Source organism: Saccostrea echinata, unplaced genomic scaffold (assembly GCF_033153115.1).
Source record: "Saccostrea echinata isolate AGI-Se365-2 ecotype Australia unplaced genomic scaffold, CSIRO_AGI_Sech_v1 ptg000025l, whole genome shotgun sequence".
Taxonomy (NCBI): Eukaryota; Metazoa; Mollusca; class Bivalvia; order Ostreida; family Ostreidae; genus Saccostrea; species Saccostrea echinata.
Genome location: NW_026889774.1, coordinates 22454926 through 22476352, shown reverse-complemented (window position 1 = coordinate 22476352; position 21427 = coordinate 22454926). Strand labels below are relative to the sequence as shown.

The window sequence follows — 21427 nt, the reverse complement described above, 5'->3', positions numbered from 1 at the left end:
CATAACGCACTAAGCATAGTGTGTTAATTTGTGAGAACTAATGATATGTGCATGAACATTTGGAACATTTCCATTATCCCTCCAGTGCGTAGCAGGCTGTGCAGATTCATGTTACATGATGTTTTGATAACGGACAAGAAAAAGAAATCGTTAATTCTTCTGAATGTGTCATTGTTGTACGTAGCAGGACAAAACAAGGAGTGAATGTAGCATAGAAATAGAATTTCATTAAGACTGTATATAATGTTTCAATGCTGTGTAGCTGGATACTTTAGTAATATTTAAGTTGTAATGAGTATTGTGTAAAATCCATATGAGATACATTTTTATCAACAACCTTTGAATTATTAATTTTGAAAACTGAATCATTTATCGTCCATCTTTAGAATTCCATTGATCTCTATTGTGAATAGTTTTGTTAGTATTTACATCATTATCACCCTGTATACATTAAGTAATTGAAGCACATTTTTGGGTGGGGCGAGGGACCCTTCTCTGTAAGTTCATTGTCCCACTTGTGGGATATTTTTTGGGCCCCACCTTCTGCTGCATTCTGAAATTGTAAAATTTGTATTCTCATTTGGCATTTGTAATAAATGCTCTATACACACACACCCTCTTTATTATTTGACTTGTTGCAGAACAGAGCTGCAAATGTGCTTCAGGTTCATATGAACTTAATTGTTCATCAGTTTCAGTATTTAAGAGCACATAAGTGTATTTATGTATATAAATGAACTTATGTGATCTAAAGACATACAAGATTGTGTTATTTTTATTTATCACTATTTTGTGTCAATTCATGGGTCTTGAGGGGTTTTTCTGGGTTCTATATTTAAGCGCCATCTAGTTACGGCTATTAGCCTCATCCTTATCAAAATAACTTTTGGCTCCGAAAAGGTGGTTTACAAATTTTACCCTCCTCCACCCCTTCAATCCTCCATGCATATTGTTATTGTTGTAGAAAATACATGTACTAGTTTTCCTTTGTATAAGGTGTGGGATATTTTTTGGGCCCCACCTTCTGCTGCATTCTGAAATTGTAGAATTTGAATTCTCATTTGGCATTTGTAATAAATGCTCTATACACACACATCCTCTTTATTATTTGACTTGCTGCAGAACAGAGCTGCAAATGTGCTTCAGGTTCATATGAACTTAATTGTTCATCAGTTTCAGTATTTAAGAGCACATAAGAATTATTATGTTGTTTACAAATTTACCGTTGTAATATCTTAACTTAAATTTTAAAGATCCATTTCATCTTTAAGACTTTATCATACAGGCATGGTTTTCTAAATATTTAGCGAGATATATATGCAGTTAAAGTTTTTATACGAACACAATATAATGTTTAGAAACGTATTCCACTGCAAATCTTAATGTCGCTTCATTCATTTACAAATTCCATGTTGAAATTTTCATATGAATAAGCATTCCGAATACATTGCAAGGAATGTTAAAGAAAAGTTTTCCCCCATATTTTTACCTTTTGCCGAGAATGTCGACTTTTATAGCTAAAAATTAACTTCCGTAACGATATTTTTCCCGAATTTTTAAATAAATATCGGATTCACGTGAGACTTCAAAATCCATACTTGAGCAATCTATACTGTACATCAGAAAACGAAAATTTGGTCAAATTCAGCTTCATTTAAAAATTATTCTGTAATATTACCTTTAAACCAATTCTATATTGAAAGGGGGAGTTTCGATAAGGCCGCTTATCGGCCCACTTATTTTCATAAAAATAAATTTCGTTCTATTTTTTCAAAATTGGTTTAGAATTCAAGATATATATGTTAATTTTTGTTTCAAGAGTTTATATGAGATGAATTCACGCCATAGTTGGCACATTCTTAGATGTACCCTCAAATGCTTTAACATTAAGCTAATGGGAAAATATAAGAGGGTGGCATTTATAAATCAATGGTTAGAATATGAAGTGCATGAGGGACACTAACCTAGTTTTGTTCAGTACTTAGATATACTCTGCACACTAATATCTTAAAATATGATAAGTGTCGCGTGTGCACTTCATATCCAAAAATTGAAAATTGTCTAAAATTTGCATATCTAAAATTAGAAGCTCCTGGTTACTTGATCTGTTAAAATACAAAGCCAAAAGTAGCATATTTTTTCTAAACCAAAGAGAACTCTCGAAAATATTGACATAAGAAAACATAATCGTATCCTATCGTTATTTCCATACTATTTCGTCGCCCGCGTATAACCTTAACGTCATATATTTAGCTCACCTACACGAAGTTGGGAGAGCTTTTGTAATACCATCGTTATAGGCGAATAGGTTATTAAAAGTTTTTAATCAATTTTTTCATATCATCAGAGTCGCCTGATCTAGTGTGTTTTCATGTCATCTGTCGGGTTTCAGATGTTGCATTTTCAGTTAAAGAATGTCCAGGTTAATGTTTTTAAAGCAGGTTAATGTTTATGGAGCAGTGCAGCTATAAGCACTTGTTGAGAGGACGTGCTTCATGATGCATCTTCGGATGCACACTGTCAGACTTGCTTCAGATGCTAGATCTGACTTACATTTTCTTGATGAATGCTCAGGGTATATATTTTGGAGCATGTCTCATTTTCATGTAACTATAATCCCTATCTTGAAGAAATATGCACCGATGATGCATTTAGGGCTACACATTACCAGAACTGTAACAGATGCCGGATCTTACATTTTCCAATGACTGACAGAACTAAAGAGAAGTTTAAGAATCAGTCCATTCATTAACGTTCTTTATCATGCCATTCCTTTGAATAGAATCGCTTCAATCTGTTAGAGAAGGTTCGCATATATTTCCGTATGGTCTACATGTAGGGAACGTACATGTAGATTACTTTTAAGACTGGATGTTGATTTGTACGTTTCTGCAGGATATGATTTAACACATACATTTGGTATTTACAAATGTATTTTAAATTGCGACTATGGTCTTGCAAATCAAATAGTGACTAGAGTTGGTGAAACAACATACGTATCAAAAGGAAGTTGGGAAGCGCGAGGAATTACATGTAGGTCCTCGCTTGCCTGGATTGTCTCATTTTTGCTGAAAACATAATGCACCTCTTTATATGCGTAAATACTTTTAAGTTTAAGAATGAATAGTTTAAGTTCAAGAATGAATAGAAGACATGCACTCAATGTATTTTAGTTAGTTTTTTTTTTATCATTTGGCTATTTATTCACGCATTCTGTAAGCACTGCATTAGCAATAATAGTCTACTATCGGCACACCAAGTATAACCTGGTTTCCATTAAAAATTGAAAATGCCCTATTTGAAAAGTCATTGAAGTGGAAGAAAATGCAAACTTGATCTATAACTCAAGTTTAACACATATACCACAACAAAAATCAGCTCAATATATGCGATTTTTTTTCAGAAAAACAAAACAAACAGAAAACAAAAACAAAACGCCGACCCCCCCCCCCTTTTTTTTTGGAATTTGTAATATTCCGTCGAAAATCAATGAAGCAGAATTTAACGAAATTCAAATTTGAATTTCAAACTCTGTTTCTCTTCAGGATACACTATAAATACCAGCTCAATATCTGCAAGCGTTTAGAGAAAAGTGCGAAAAACCAAGTGGAACAGACTGACAAATAGACAGCTAGACGGACTGACAAACAGTCGGACAGACGATGAGGAAACCTATAGACCCCCCCCCCCCCGGCTTCACCGGTATGGGACTAATAATTACTATCTTGATAAAATATTTGACTGGTAGTAATACGCTTGGTATTATGAAATACAATGTACATTGCAGTATGATTCTTTTAAATATACTCTAAAAATATAAATAGCTGCATTTTTTAATATTACCGAATTCCGAAATCTGTTAATTTGAAGATTTTTTTTTTTTAATATTCAATTTAATGATATTACGGTACATTTTATTAATACTATATTTAGCACAATAACTTTAGTTGATAAAAATGTGTTGCAAGCAGTGTCAAACACCTGTCAATGACAGTTTAATTTTATCTATCTCTTGTCTAAATCATCTTTACATTTGCTTTTCTACGTACGGGAAAATGTTATATATTGGTTATTAAGTCTAAGTATAAACTGTCGATTGATTCATTTTTTGAAAATTCCTGTCTTTATTATTCATATACGTTTTATATGTTACATTCATCCTCTTTGAAAGATAAGTTACAATTAAAACACGAGAAAAATCTTGCACCTTAAAACGCATTCAAATAAAATAAATATCATTAATCTTCTGTAAAGAAAAATATTGAAATTGGTTATTTGATGTCTTTATTCACACTTGTAATATTTCATTTATGATTTTGACGTTAAATAAACTCCATTACCCCCTTTAAATATGATCCCTCCAAAAATATAGGGAAGATGGTATACTTAGATTTTTAATTATCACGTGACCAGATAATGTGCAGTATAATTTTTTTTTCATATTTTTAGGAAGATAACACTTTAATCTACAACATATCACAATTTCATTATATTTCTTGAGGGGCCGAAAAACAGCCTTATCGAAACTCCCCCTTTGTGGATAATTATTTTTTAAAAAAAATTTCAAGAGCACATATATTTCCCTTAGTGAATTATGTTGTTCAACTGGCTGTCTGAAACAATTATTTTTTATCATGGTATATACCCTGAACTGGTCCTTTTCTCGTTGGATGACTGACTTAAGTAATGAGAGCGAAGCAAAAAAAAAAAATCGAATATGAATTCACTTTCTTTGTTTCTGTTGACATTTATGAAAGAAAATGTTTATTTTATAGCTAACTCTTCATAATGTTCTTGAAGTACTATGTTCATTGATATCAAATACTATACTCAGAATTTTTTTTTAAAGGTTTCTTAAGTCATTCATGTTGATATAAACTATTCGTGAGCCCATATAGACAACAATGTGGGAAAAAGAAATGAAGGAATTCTTCCACAACCAAACGTTATTAACACCTAGCTCAAATACATGATTTTTTCATCTTCAGCAGTTTACTTTAGGAAGATTTTTTTTTTCAAAATACATGTTTATGATCATTTGACTTGTCCAATAATTAAGAAGTAAATCAGTTTTACCGTTCTCAGACATAAACAAAAAGAAAAACAAAGGGAAAAAACAATCTCAGTAAACACGGAGAAACGTTAAAGAAAACAACCAAAAGTATGGTGAATATACTTAAGGAATGAAAGTGAAGAAAAACTTCATCGTGATGTTATGAAGTACATACTTTATGTTATAGACGAATATCAAGTACTGTAAAAAAAATTGAAAGGTTCTTACAGTCTTCAAAGTTATATATGATTTTTTTTCTTCAGCAATGTAATTAGTAAGATTTTTTTCAAAATGCATGTTTATGATCAGTTTACTTGTATTATTATTTGGAATTAATTTGTATTATTTTCCTTAGCCATCAAAAAACCAGGGGGAAGAACCAACAACCTCAGTGAACAGGGAGAAACGTTCAAGAAATAAGCCAAAAGTATGTGATACACTTCAGTCATTCTACAAAAGCATGCCCAATAAAGATTTTTTATATTGTTTACAAATTTACCGTTGTATATCTTAACTTTAATTTTAAAGATCCATTTCATCTTTAAGACTTTATCATACAGGCATGGTTTTGTATATATTTAGCAGTGTATATGCAGTTGAAGTTTTGATATGAACACAATATAATGTTTAGAAACGTATTCCACTGCAAATCTTAATGTCGCTTTATTCATTTACAAATTTCATGATGAATTTTTCATCTAAATAAGCATTCCGAATACATTGCAAGGAATGTTAAAGAAAAGTTTCCCCCCCATATTTTTACCTTTTGCTGAGAATGTCAAGCCCAATTAAGAATTTTTTATGTCGCTAACAGTTTAACCGTTGTAATATCTTAACTATAATTTTAAAAATCCATTTCAAGACTTAATAAACACACATCATTTTGTAAATATTTAGCGATATATAAGCAGCGAACGTTTTGATATGAACACAATATTATGTTTAAAAACGTATCCCATTGCAAATCTTAATGTCGTTTCATTCATGTACAAATTTCAATATGAAAATTTCAACTGAATAAGCATTCCGAATAGATTGCAAGGGATGTTAAAGAAAAAAAATTTTCATACATAGAAAAAAAATAATAAATCACTTCTCGCGAAGAAATGCATGGATCTTCTTTCATACTAAATCATAGCATGTCGCTGAAAATCAATTAACCTCCTTAACGATTTTGTTTTATAAAATTACACGCACAGAATGCAGATTTCACAAAGAACTGAAACTTACCTGAAAGTGACCATGAAATATAATATCATCGATTCTAGTTGCGAGTCAGCTGCTTTAGACCATTACATTTTCGACATAACAAAATGAATTAGACAAAAACAGTTGTCTCTCTTAAAAATTTAACTTCCATAACGGTAATTCAGGAAAGGTTTTGCATGAAAGGTAGGTATTTTTTTTATTATTTTGGGATCAAAATGCTTCATTCTTTTGATCAACATCTTAAAAGAAACGTTAATTTTATCTATGGCCGAAAATTTCAAATTTTGTTGTTGGAAATTAACTTCCGTAACGATATTTTCCCCAAATTTTTAACTTAATATCGGATTCATGTGAGACTTTAATAATCATACCTAAGCGATCTATACTGAACATCAGAAAACAAAAAATGGCCAAATTCAGCTTTATTTAAAAATGAAAGAACTTATCAAGCATTAATTTCCGTAAAATTACCTTCAAACCAAATGCAATGGTATATTGAAATTGTTGTAAAAGGTTAACGATACCAGGTTTGTGGGGAAAAAAATCAGATATGAATTACTTTTCTTTGTTTCTGTTGACATTTATGAAAGAAAATGTTTATTTTATAACTAACTCATCATAATGTTTTTGAAGTAATTTGTTCACATATATCAAGTACTATAATCAGACACTTTTGAAAGGTTCTTACATTTTTTGAAGTTGATTTTTGGTAACTTAGACAAATGATAAAAATGTCCAGATCTATTTGTCTCTTATTTATGCCACCAAAGAAAAAAGTCGGAAATCAGAATACTACATTCTTTATTTTTCAGATTTTTAATGATCCTATATGGGGTCCAATCCAACTGGATCCAGTATGTGTTAAAATAATTGACACGCCTGAGTTTCAGCGACTGAGATACATAAAACAACTTGGAGGCGCTTCCTTTGTCTATCCTGGAGCATGTCATACACGATTCGAACATTCTATTGGGTATCTCTCTCTCTCTCTCTCTCTCTCTCTCTCTCTCTCTCTCTCACACGCACAGTCACCTCATCTATTGCAGAACATCATACCTAGCAGGACTTCTTGTTCGGACTCTTAAGAGTAACATTTGTCCAGATTACGGTATCACGATAGACGAAAAAGATATCCTTTGTGTGGAGATAGCTGGGCTTTGCCATGATTTAGGTAAAATTGCAAATAGATGCAATATTATTAAACTATCAAAAATGATTTGCTTTATTTTTCTGTATATATGTATAGATAAGATTCTAAGCTTAGTCAGGCAAATACAATTAGTATAATTTAGGCTAAATTAGATATCATTAACATGTTATGATTCAATCACATCTATAGGTCATGGGGCATTCTCACACTTGTTTGACTTACTTTTCATCCCTAGGATTGAAAAAGATTCACAGTGGACGGTCAGTGCACATTTCGAAATATTATGTGAAATAAATATTTTTGCATTAGCTTTGTTCCTAGGATATTCACTTATTCAGTCTTATACTGAATACTTTGTTACAGCATGAAAAGGCTTCCATTGATATGCTGGACAGAATTTTCGATAAAATTGGGGATGATGTTGCAAGAAGCGGAGAGAAACGACTGAACCTAAATGATTCTGAAGATAGGAATTTTATAAAGGGCTTAATATATGGGGTATCAAACTTATGATATAAGTAAAGTCTGCATTTTCCTTGTTAATTCTTTCAAAATATAGATTTATATATTCTTTCGATCTTGATTAGGTAATATACATACAGCTTTACCTGCATGCTAGAATTTTGCTTTGTTTTTAAACAATGACGAATGAATAACGTTAAAACTTGATAGAGTTTTACTTGATATTATTGATATTTACTTAAAGTCAATAAAATCATAATGAAACCTGTTTTTTAGAAGAAGAAAATGGGACTGCAGGTGGAAAATAATTCAAATAAAGATAAGGACTTTCTTTACGAGGTAATGTTTCTGAGAAATATACAGATGCCCAATAGTGCAAACCGACTCTAAATAAAAACTAAATTACGATATTAAAAAAAATCATAAAATATAACACCCAACCTAATAAAAAACTAAATTATTAAAAAAAAAATAACAAAAGATGTGTTTGTGAAACATTGATCTCCCCCTATAGCAGCTTATGGCGAAAATTAAAGTTTCTCAAATGCAAGTCAAATTCCAAGGTCAAGTTCAAGAGATCAGAAATGTTGTTACCCAAATAAAGGACTTGTGTCAATGGATATACCTGGCAAATATTAAAGCCCAAGCACCAACCATTCAACAGTTATGGTCAAGGTCAATGTTTTTTAAAAGTGGGTCAAACTCCAAGCCAGGGTTAAAAGGTCAAAATTGTTGGTATCCAAAGAAGGTCTTGTCACAAGAAATACACTTGTAAAAATTGAAAGCCCTAGTACTAACTGTTCAAAAGTTATGACCAAGGCTAAAGCTTTTTAAAAGTGGGTCAATCTCTTAGGTTTAGGTCAAAAGGTCAAAAATATTTACACCCATGAAAAGGTCTCGTCACTATGTATACACATGTGAAATATAAAGGCCCTAGCACCAACTGTTCAAGAGTAATGACCAAGGTTAAAGTTGGGTAAAATTTTGCAAAAGTGAGTCAAACTTGAATTTCAAGGTCAAGAGGTCAAATATGTTGGTACCATAAAAAAGGTCATGTCAAAAGAAAAATACATGTGAAATATAAAAATCATAGCTCCAACCAATCCAAAGTTATGTTCAAGGTTGTTGGTATCCAAAGGAATGTCTTGTCACAAGAAATTTACCCGTGAGAATTGGAAGCCCTAGTGCTCACTGTTCAAAAGCTATGGCCAAGGTTAAAGTATCTTAATAAGTGGGTCAAACTCTAAAGTCAAGTTCAAAAGGTCAAAAATATTTACACTCATGGAAAGGTCTTGTCAAAATGAATATACATATGAAATATTAAAGCCCTAGCACCAACTGGTCAAGGTTAAAGGTGGGTAAATATTTTGCAAAAGCTGGTCAAACTCAAAGGTCAAGGTGTCAAATATGTTGGTACCAAGAGAAAGGTCTTGTCACAAGAAATACACTTGAAATATTAAAAGTTATAGCTCCAACCAATCAAAAGTTATGGGCAATATTAAAGTTCTTGCGGACAAATAGACAGATAAGATAAACAGACAAACAGACAGACGGACGGACAGGGCAAAAACTATTTACCCCCGATTCTTCGATTAAGGGGGCATAAAAACGAATTAACAAAATTTAAAAAACTGAAGAAAAAAAACTTAATTATGAAATTTAAAAAAAACAAAATTACAAAATAAACAAGAGGCCCATGGGCCATTTCATTCACCTGAGCACATTTGCTAGGAAAAAGAACAAATCAGTTCAGTATTGAAAAGTTAAAATGGGGGGGGGGGGGGCTTGAATTTTAAACTACCTGAGGATGCTTCCATATCAATATAATAAATGGCTTTGCTGTTCTTGAGCAGAAGATTTTTTTTTAAAGATTTTTTCCTATATATTCCCTTGTTAAAAATTTGATCCCCCATTGTGGCCCTCCAATCCCCCCACCCCTGGGGGGAGGGGGTCATAATTTGAACAAACTTGAATCTACTCTACCTTAGGATGCTTCCAATATGTCTAAACATGGCTTTTCCGTTCTTGAAAAGATTTTTTTCCCTATATATTCCTATGTAAAGCTTTGATCCCCCGTTGTGGCCCCACCCTAACCCTGGGGGGTCATGATTCGAACAAAGTCGAATCTACACTAACTGAGAATGATTCCATATCAATATGACTTAACAATGCTTTGCTGTTCTTGAGAAGAAGATTTTTCAAGTTTTTTTCCCTATACGAGGGGTTATCAAAAAGTTCGTGGACTGACGCGATAAAATTAATAACATGTAGTCTTTGCTTACAAAATTTATGCGGAACATAAAACAACAAAAGTTTAAGAAATGTTGAAAATTTTAGCTTGATACGTTGATAATTTGCCAAATTATTCTAAAATTAAAAAGACTTTATGTGATCATCCGGCGCTGTCGCCGTTTAGTGTCATGACGTCCGTTTAACGTCATTGTTTCTTAATGTCCGCTCTCTCTACCTCATACACTTATCTTGATGAGATTACCTGGAGTTAAGTAAGGACTTAAACCCGTCTTATTTATATGAATTTACAATGTCATGAGCAGTTGTTTTCAATGCATATAATATTGTAAACGGATCTTTATGTGGGGAAAGATCCTCACTTGATTATGCCAGAATACTTAGCTTGTTGGAGTTCAATTTCTACCATACATGATCAACGTCACATTTCGACGTGACTGACTTTTGACACCCTGACTACAAATCGACACTAACTGTGCATATTTCATCTCTCTGAATCTTTTTGGGCATTAAAAAACGTACTCTTAAAAAAAGTACTCTGGATGCATTTTATTTTTCTGTAGCCAGTTTAAACATTCCTTAGGTCAATACCAGTTTTTCCAGGAGCGAAACTCTATAGAGTGTTTGAAAAAGAAACCTCTCACCCTTTTTGACGTTATTTTCAAGCCCATAATTGTTTGAACACTCCATATAAAATTTACGATAAAATTTCATAGAAATTACAGAATGGGGTAAAAATTGTAAATTTTACTGAACAAATGTGTCGCACCACATGCCTGAATTAACGAGATTATTTGATGACAAATACTCATATCTAAAGAGTTTTTCTCAGTTACACTCAGGTAGAAAAAACGTCATATTAGAGGTTGCGCCGCCTGGACATACCTTTGCTTACAAAAACACTAACAATTTATTAAAAAATAAAAATTATGATTTATGGTTTATTCTATAGATAGAAAAGATGATGCTTACTAAATGTGTAAAAATTCATTGGTGTACCTAAAGCGGTTTTAATTTTATGACGCTAGTCCACGAACTTTTTGATAACCCCTCGTATATTCCTATGTAAAGCTTTGACCACCCATTGTGACCCCACGCTACCCCCGGGGGTCATCATTTAAACAAACTTGAATCTTCACTACCTGAGGATGCCTCCATATCAATATGACCAATCGTGGCTTTGCCATTATTGAGAAGATTTTAAAAGATTTTTTCCTATATATTCCTATGTAAAACTTTGATCCCCCATTGTGGTCCCACCTTACCCTTGGGGGTCAGCATTTGAACAAACTTAAATCTACACTACCTGAGGATGCTTCCATATCAATATGACCAATTAAGACTTTGCTGTTCTTGAGGAGAAGATTTTTAAAGATTTTTTCCTATATATTCCTATGTAAAACTTTCATCGTCTATTGTGGCCCCACCCAACCCCCGGGGGTCATGATTTTAAGAATCTAAACTACCTGAGGATGATTTCACATGAGTTCCATCTTTTCTGGCCCAGTGGTTCTTGAGAAGATGATTTTTAAAAGATGCTATTAATTTTTCACTAATTATATCCCCTTGGTAGAGGGCATGGCCCTTCATATGAATAAACTTAAATCCCCTTTACCCAAGGATACTATGTGGCAAGTTTGGTTGAAATTGGCCCAGTGGTTCTGGAGAAGAAGTCGAAAATGTGAAAAGTTTACAGACAGACGGACAGCTAGACAGACGGACAGACGGACGCCGGACAAAATGTGATCAGAAAAGCTCACTTGAGCCTTCGGCTTAGGTGAACTAAAAACGAAATTACAAGTAAAAAGAAATTAAAAATGGAAAAAAAAGAAATCGCAAAATAAAAAACAAAAAAACAAAAACTTTATAAAAATCGAAATAAAATACGGAATTAAACAAGAGGCCCATGGGCCACAACGCTCAATGGAATAACTTTGGCCCTGCTGTTCTACACCAGACAATTTTTTTGTAATACCTATTGTGGCCCTGCCCTACCCAGGGTTCATGATTTTAACAATTTAAAATCTACACTACCCCAGGATGTTTCCATATAAGTTTCAGCTTTACTGGCCAAGATCGTTCTTGAGGAGAAAATTTTAAAAGATTTTTCCTATATATTGCAATGTAAAACTTGGATTCCCTATTGTGGCCCCGCCCTACCCCCAGGGGTTCAAGATTTGAATAGTTTAGAATTTACGCTGCCCAAGGTTGCTTCTACAAAAGTCTTAGCTTTTCTGACCAAGTAGTTCTTGAGAAGATTTTTTTTCTATATATTTCAATCTAAAAATTGAATTCCCTATTGTGCCCACGCCCTGCCCCCAGGGGTCATGATTTTAACAATTTAGAATCTACACTACCCCAGCATGCTTCCACATAAGTTTCAACTTTTCTGGCCCAGTGGTTCTTGAGAAGAAGATTTTTAAAGATTTTTTTTTAGTATTTCAATGTAAAACTTGGTTTTACTATTGTGGCCCGGCCTTCCTCCGGGGGTCATGATTTTTACAATTTAGAATCTACACTACCCAAAGATGCTTCCACGTAAGTTTCAGCTTTTCTGGCCCAGTGGTTCTTGAGAAGAAGATTTTTAAATGACCCCACCCTATTTTTGTCTTTCCTTGATTATCTCCCCTTGTAAGGGGGTTTGGCCCTTCATTTTAATAATTTAAACTCCCCTTTACTCAAGAATGCTTTGAACAAAATTTGGTTAAAATTGGCCCAGTGGTTCTTGAGAAGAAGTTGAAAATGTGAACAGTTTACAGACGGACGGACGGACGACGGACAACGGGTGATCAGAAAAGCTCACTTGAGCTTTCAGCTCAGATGAGGTAAAAAGTGCATATGACATGATAAGGACGTGAGCCCATGAGTCATTCCACGTAATGCACATTTGTGAAAGTCAATGCTACGAGGATTGATCCAAACGTAATGTCACAACTGCTATAAAATCCTAAAGAATCAAATGTTATCAACAAAATTTGACATACTGATACCCCTATCTATTTTTTTTTTTGCCTTAAAATCTCATTCGATTAAACAAAATACTTTTTAAAGTATTAAAAATAAACACAACGTATGGTTTTGTCTATCGCCGCACAACAAGAATGTTACGGACGTCGTTATGACATTACTCTTCGGCACCCATTTTCAGTTAAGAAAGATGTTATAGCAGTTGTGACATTTCTTTTGGATCAACGCTCGTATTCAAGGGGAAAATGGTTTTTTTTTCTTCCTTAAAGAAGGACAATCTTATGCAAGCGTGTGCATTGTTTGATCATAACTATAACTGACATATAAATACGGATTTGAAAATTTATCATTTGAAATATTTGAGAACATAGTTCATATAGTAAATGTTTCACTTCTGTTTAACTTAAATTAACTGACCAAGAAATTAGAAATGTATTGCTGAAATTTTAATGAAGTAAGCAATCATCAAACCTACTCAATGTTAACACTTTGACTTGTTCATTTTATACACTTACTTTCTCTAATACTTTTTTGATAATGTCAAATAAACTTGCAAAATCCGATCGGTAACATAATTTTACATCATTGCGGTTTGTGCGATAAATTGACAGAAGATGTATAGCCGTGGGAATTTCCTAAATGTTATAAAGTTTAGCAGTTGTTAACAAAGGAATCTTAACAAACAGATAGTCAATTTACTAGCATCATGTCTTTGATGTTTCATGTATAGATTCATTTTTTGCTGATAATTGGCTCATCTGAGCTGAAGGCTTAAGAGAGCTAATGTTAACTTGTCCTTGTCTTCTCTAGAATCATTGGACAATTCATCAGACTTGGCAAAATCTCACATTAATGTAAGATAAAAACATAAAGATCATTATTAGTCCACTACCGGTGAAACCGGAGGGGACTATAGGTTTCCTCTGAGTCTGTCCGTCCGTCCGTCTGTCTAGCTATCTGTCTGTCTGTCCCTCTGTCTGTCTGTCAGTCTACCCCACTTGGTTTTGCGCACTCCCCCCCCCCCCTAATTTCTTGCAGCTATTGAGCTGATTTTTGGTATGTAAGTGTATATTAATGCGTTACAGTTCAAATTTGAATTTCGATCCGATTCATTGATTTTTCAGGGAATTACGGCCTTTTTAATTTTTAAGGGTTTTCCGCACTTTTTTCTAAACGCTTGCAAATATTGAGCTGATTTTTGGTATGTGAGTGTATCTTGATGAGTTACAGATAAAGTTTCATTATGTTCCGCTTCAATGATTTTTTGACGGAATTACAGCATTTTAAATTTTTAATTGGAACCAGATTACACTTGCCGGTAGGGAACTAGTATTGCTAATGCAATACTCTCAGAATGCTTGTTAAATGTAGCATATTAGATAACCAAAGCTAAAATTCCCCCATGTTGTGATCATCTACTCCATGAGGTCATGTTAATGATATGTGAATAGCTGACTGTAAATGCAACCGTTATCACACTTGTATTAATGTCCAAACAGAAGCAAGTCTATAGAATTAATGCTTTATAACACTTTCACTATGTGGATTGATTCACGGGTTCACTTCCTATCCACGCACTTTTTAAAATTCCGTATTTCTACTTTAAATCCATTCATTACTTCCAAATGAAGTACAATAAACAACAACACGTTATTTGGACGTAGCAACGACACGTAGCAGCTTTATTGTACAACGTACATATAACATGTAAAATATTAAAAAAAAATCCATAATTATATACATGTATATCATAATGTTGGATTGAATAAATATATATAAAATATAAACTTTTATCGTGCTCTACGTGTCGTCCTTAACTGGCATTTAAACAACTATATTCACCATTATATAGCCTTGCTAACGAGACCGGTTCTAAAGAACCACCTGATATTAATCAGGTATTCGAATGAAAACCTTGTAAATCCGAACAAGTAATTCATTAAAACACCAAGTAGAAAATGATTTCTGTCTAATTCGTTCCTCAAAGAAATCATATTTTATTTCTTTTTAGGTCACCTGAGTGACTCAGGTGACCTATTGCTATCCGTTTTCGTCCGTCGGCGTGCGTCGTGCGTTGAGCGTTAATATTTTAACATTTTTAGCTTCTTCTCTGAAACTGCTTAACCAATTTCAACCAAATTTGGTATATAGCATCTATGGGTAAAGATGAACAAAAATTGTGAATTTCATGGTCCCTGCCCCCTTCTGGGGCCTGAGGGGTGGGGCTAAATCCACAAAAATTAATGCAATCTTTAAAAATCTTCTTCTTTACTCCTGGACATCAAGCAATCAAACTGTTGGCATGATTGTAATTATCATTGAGTCCTCTACCAAAATTGTGAAATTCATGGCCCAGGGTCTGGGGTTCTGGTGCTAGGGTGGGGCTATATAGATCACATAGTGAAAGTGCATTATTTCTTTGAAAATCTTCTTCTCTGTTCCAGGGTATTAAATAAACTAACTAAGTACATACTTATGAAGAGCAAGAGTGCCTCTTCCAAAATTGTGAATTTCATGGCCCCAGGGTCAAGGATTCTGGTGTTAGGACAGGATTCTATTGATTATATAGTGAAAATGCATTAATTCTTTGAAAATCTTCTTCTCTGCTCCTGTGTATTAAATAAACTAACTTAGTGCATAGTTATGATGAGCATGGTTGCCTCTTCCAGAATTGTGATTTTAATGGCCCCTGGGTCAACTGGGTTTTGGTGTTAGGGCGGGGCTCCATTGATTATATAGTGAAAATGCATTAATTCTTTGAAAATCTTCTCTGCTCCTGGGTATTAAATAAACTAACTAAGGGCATAGTTATCTATCTATCTAAATCTTCTTAGTGATAAATGGGGGACAGACAGATGCTAGACCAATTATTTTGTTGATGCTAATCATACTATTTTTTTTGCTTTTGGGCAACAAAGCTTCATTTATCAGTTTTTGGATCCTCTAAATTGTTGTATTGCAATCAGGTGACCGTTAAGTCCCTTGGGCTTATTGTTTTTCTTTTTCTTTTTGTTGTGTATTTCTTTATTTCGTAATTTCGTTTAGATATTGTAATTCCTTTTTTTTATCTTATAAATTAAGTTTTTCATTTTGTAATTTTGTTTACTATTTTGTTACCTCGCTTTATATTTAGTATTTTTTTTTAAAAATTTTGTTAATACGTTTTTTATTTTGTAATTTCGTTTTTATTTCTTAATTTTGATTTTATTTTGTAATTAAGATTTTTATTTATTTGTGGTTTTCACTACTTGGCTTCTGTAGAAATAACAGCTTACTGTAGTAAATCATTATTTTCTTTTGGCAATAGCTGTATTATGATTCTTGTATGATAGATAGTGGCAAATGAGGAGAACAAAATTGACGTAGACAAGTGGGATTATTTCTCCAGAGACTGTCATATGCTTGGTTTGAAGCATAACTTTCAGATTGAGCGGACCATCATGTTGGCTCGTGTCATTCGACATAAAGATGAATTTCACATTTCCTTCCCCAAAACGGCAAGTCTCTTTTACAAAATATCATTTGCACTGTATGAAATTTTCGATTTTAATTAAGTATGAATTATCATTTAATGTATTATGACTACTAGTATATTTTTTCTGTAAGAGTTATGGACAATATATGAGTTTGTGTGTGTGTGTGGGGTGGGGGGGGGGGGGGGGGGTGAGGGTGTGTATGTGTATACAAATTTTGCAATCCATCAAGTAGGATGGTTATTATGAAGAATTGATATGTGCAATGCAAGTACATGTATTTTGTTTTCTCTTTCAGGAATACATGAATATATTTGATATGTACCACACACGCTATACCCTCCATCGTCGTGCTTACCAACATCCGGTCAACAAGGCTGTAGAATTAATGTTAGTTGTGTATTACGTATTATTGTTGACCATAATTGAATAATTGGTTTCTGCAACTTGTAGTGCTGCCAGATGAGCATTACCATTTCTTTTAATGCACTCATTAATAAGAATAATATAGGATCGAGAACCCTTTCTCAGATATCTTGCACAAAAGTCTGGTAATGTACCTTAAGTTTTTGTGAGTAAACTTGTTGAAGTAGTAATACTTCTATGACATAATCTCAGGGGAAAATAATATTGAGCAACGTATTGTCTGACCTTTAAACATGCTATGAATTCCTACTTATCGAACATCGTAAGAAACAATCCTATACTATATACCAGTTCACCACGTGCAACCAAATGAGTACGGCATAAGTAGTACAAGGCTGATGTACATTAGAATTTTTTCAAAGATGCGTACATGTATTTATATTACAATTACATACAATTTTTTCCATAATTCCACAGAAGGCAGGAAAACAAGTGAATTGGGAGCGGGGGTTGGTTTAGCGGATGTGCATGGATTTGAAAAAAGGTTTTCCCCACTCAAATACTAATATCATTTATGAAAGCTGTCATTTTGGTATCTAAACCTATGTATCTATGAGTATTTGCCAATTAGAGTTCTGTTTTCAAGAAATGTTATACATATTTTATCAAAAAGTATCTCATAATATAGAACTAACTTTTAAAGAATTTTGTTGAAAACTTTAAATAATAGAGCAGTCAAAATATTATTGACCATCAGAATTCAGCGCATGTATATGCTTGTGTTTATTTCTGATAATACGACAATGCATATATTTTGTCTTAACTTTAAATTTTTTTTTTTTTTTTTTTTTTTTTTTTTTTTTTTTTTTTTTTTTTTTTTTTTGTGTTTTGTTGTTGTTGTTGAAAACTAAAAAGTGTAATAGTCATATACAGCTTTCGCCAATCAGATTTCAATGCACATACATGCTCGTACATGTTTTCTTTCACATACTAGTGTTTTCTTTCACATACTAGTCTGTCTTCTTGTAGGGTCTCATAATATACACCAATGTGTTAAATTTCAAACTATTTCAATGATAACAAAGAGAGATACGGTTATAAAAGAATAAATAAATCAGAATTCAGGACGCGTGTATGCGTGCTCTTGCATTAAGTTTTGATATCATTATAAAGGAAAATATTAACTTATCTATATTCTGTTTTGTTGACCGCTAAGAAAATCATGGTCGTTTATAGTTTCAGCCAATGAAATTGCAGCACACGCACGTGTTTTCAAAAAAATTCATACGTGTCATACTGTAGAATTTTGTAATATGCACATGTGTAGATATATCATAGAATCCATAGTATTTCATTAGAAAAACAAGAAAGTTTTTAAGATTTTCGTTTCCTCCCGTGGAATCAGAACAAAGCACATATGCATATTCATGCTTTCATGCCAAATAGACCATATTATATTGACTACTAATATTTGTTTATGCACTGAGTTTCAAACCATTTCATAAACTAACTAGTTTTAATTGTAATAGAGACCGTAACAGATGTTTCCTTGCTCCCCTAATATATATATATATATATATATATATATATATATATATATATATATATATATATATATATATATATATATATATATATATATATATATATATATATATATATATATATATAATTACAATATATTATTTCACAGGATTACGGATGCACTGTGTTTGGCCAATGACAAGCTCTTTTATAGGTTTGTCTGTTTCACACTTTAAAGCATAAAGCATATAGAAAAAAAAGCATTATCTGTTTCATCTTTTTAGTGTGGACTATGCTTTTATATACTGTTAGTTTCAGAGTGGGAGATAAAAATGTCAGGAAAAAACTATCAGAGACCATATACAGCATGGATGCGTACACACTCGTTACGGACAGCGTTATTGATCGTATTCGATTTGAAAATTTCGAGAATGATAAAGCTTGTGGGAAAGCTAAAACTATAGTTGATAGAATTTACAGACGTGAATTGTATAAATGTGAAAAGAAAAATGGAATGGAAAGAAAAGTCGAAAGGGTAAAGGTATGTCATATATGTTCCTTTGAAAAGAACCCATCTAAGTTCATTGGAAGTGTAAAAATGCATACAGGATAGATAGGTGAAACATATTTTTTAATGATAAATTTTCGTTATAATTGATTTTTGATACATGTAGTTTAGTTAAAACATAGGTAATCAAAGATTACGAAGCCTACCTCGACATACATGTATGTTATCTATAAGTAAGGCAAGCTTCACATCATTTTTTTCTAGTTAGTGTACATCCCAAGATCAATATCCATGCAAGTTTGGTTTAAGTAGGACTTATAGTAACTTGGAAATGGACCTGCTAAAATCATTTTTCAATTGTTTACTAATAAAGAAAATTTTGGTCAGTTCCAACATCCAAAGCAAGTCTGGCAGTTTTCATCCTTAGAAGCACCATCTATGCAAGTTTAATCATAACAGGCCATAATATTAAATAGCTACTCCAAAAAAATACTCTGGTCATTCATCTGGAAAACAAAAGTTAGATTCAGAATACAAAGCAAGTCTGGAAGTGTTCATCCCTAGATGCATCAACTATGCTAATTTGTTTAAAATATGGCTAAAATTCACTCATGTGGAAAATCTAGGTCGGATCCAGCATCCGAAGCAGGTTGGTTAGTGTACATCCTTAGATGCAATATTCATGCAAGTTTGGTCAAGGTAGGGCTTAAAGTTACCTGAGAATGGACCTGCTCCAAAAACTTTAACCTGGTCACTCATCTGGAAAATCTAGGTCAGATCCGAAGCAAGTGTAGTAGTGTCCGGAAGAGGCCGGGGGTATAGCATAAGTTCATCTCGACTTTGTCGAGATGAACTAAAAAAGAATGGAATTAGTTAATAGAACAAAATAAAACGTGTAAGATTTATTTGACGTTCAATCGCATAAATACTGCAACTTGTATTCCTTTAAACTGCCGCTAGGGTTCGATGTAAAGAACGATAACTCATTACCGGAACTTGTTTACAACTGGTCCGAAGTAGCTAATTGTTTTAAGTATGTCAATTTTTAGCGTTTTTTGAGTGTCCCTTCACTGTCAGCGGAATCTTATAGTTTAAAAATTCAGTACAAATGGTAAACGTTTTTATCATGTAGTACAGACACTGTACAATAATATATACATGTGTAATTGAAAGAAGAAGGTACGGTTTGGGCTTTATTGTGCCCTAAAAATCTAATATTCTTAAAAAGTTATTATATTGGCTATAGCATGAGTTGAGTAGATGAATATGATAAATCATTAAAGAATATGCCATGAAGAAAGACCATTATGGAAATATGACGTCATTAATTTGGTACATTTCTTAGTTTTATGCAGAAAAGCCTCAAAATGACTCATTTCTGTGCTTAATTCCCTTTAGAAAATAGTGTCCGCAGCCCTCGCCCACTTCAATTTTTAGATATATTATGTAAAATGCTTTGAAAAATCACATATCTCAAAATCTTTGTGGGCGATGCATGCGCTGTATGTTTTTTGAAAGAAAATTCCACTGAAAATTGATGTCTTCTACAACTTTAAAGAAAATACAGGAAAATGCACAAGTTCATGATGTCACAATTAGCATTTAAAGGTCATATTGGAAAAACAATTTGTGTTTTTACTGCATGGAATTTCAATAATTCAGAAGGGATGAATTTTAATTTTTTACATCACTTCTAAATTTTAGAGAAATAAAGGGCCAGATTTGTACCGTACCTTGTTCTTTTAATAAAAATATAAAGTGAAATCAACCCGGCCCCTTCTTAATTTTAACCTGATTAAAACTTTATACTTTGTCGTTATTCTTTGAGTTTAGTAAATAATAAAAAGAATAAGATAATGAATTATTGCATTTAATTGTAGAAATATATCTCTTGATAGAAGAAGCACAACAATACACACACAAAATTCATGATATTTATTTTTCTTCATTACAACTGTCATAGAGAGTTATAAATCTTGAATATAGTTTGTTTCCTATTCATTTTGATCCTGTTATTCCAGGTAGAGTGGAGACATTCTCCTTGTTCTGGTCAACTCTTTTGTAAATTCAACAATGCATGGAACACTTTTCTGTACATACATGTAACAATACCGACTGAAGCAGTCTAAAATGCCATTCCCAATTTCCTATAAACGATAACTCATAAATCGGCAATTTGTTGATCGTTTTTTTTCACACTTGAGTTACCTGTCCTTAAAAAAAACATCGTGCAAATCAATTAATAAAAAAATAAAATTTTAATTATTTAATTAGATGTATGTTAAGATTCTGCTCTATTTTGAGAATTTCACGTACCTATAAATCTATCTATTAAATGTTTTTTACCAAGATATGCAACTTGGAAAATTAGTTTAAAGGCCTACAAGTTGATACTTCAAATTCTTGCTTGGATAGTTTATTTACTAGTACTTGAATACAGAATTGCTAACCAATAAACTGCAGAT

General features: G+C 32.8%; 1 protein-coding gene and 1 pseudogene across 1 annotated transcript in view; one reads left to right on the top strand and one right to left on the bottom strand.

Annotated features, from left to right (window-relative positions):
- Positions 1–21427, bottom strand: part of LOC133192190 (phospholipid scramblase 2-like) — a 238725-nt gene that overhangs the window by 200136 nt on the left and 17162 nt on the right. The gene's annotated exons all lie outside the window — the stretch shown is intronic.
- The window catches only part of LOC133192964 (deoxynucleoside triphosphate triphosphohydrolase SAMHD1-like), a 41129-nt pseudogene that overhangs the window by 9406 nt on the left and 10296 nt on the right, over positions 1–21427 (top strand).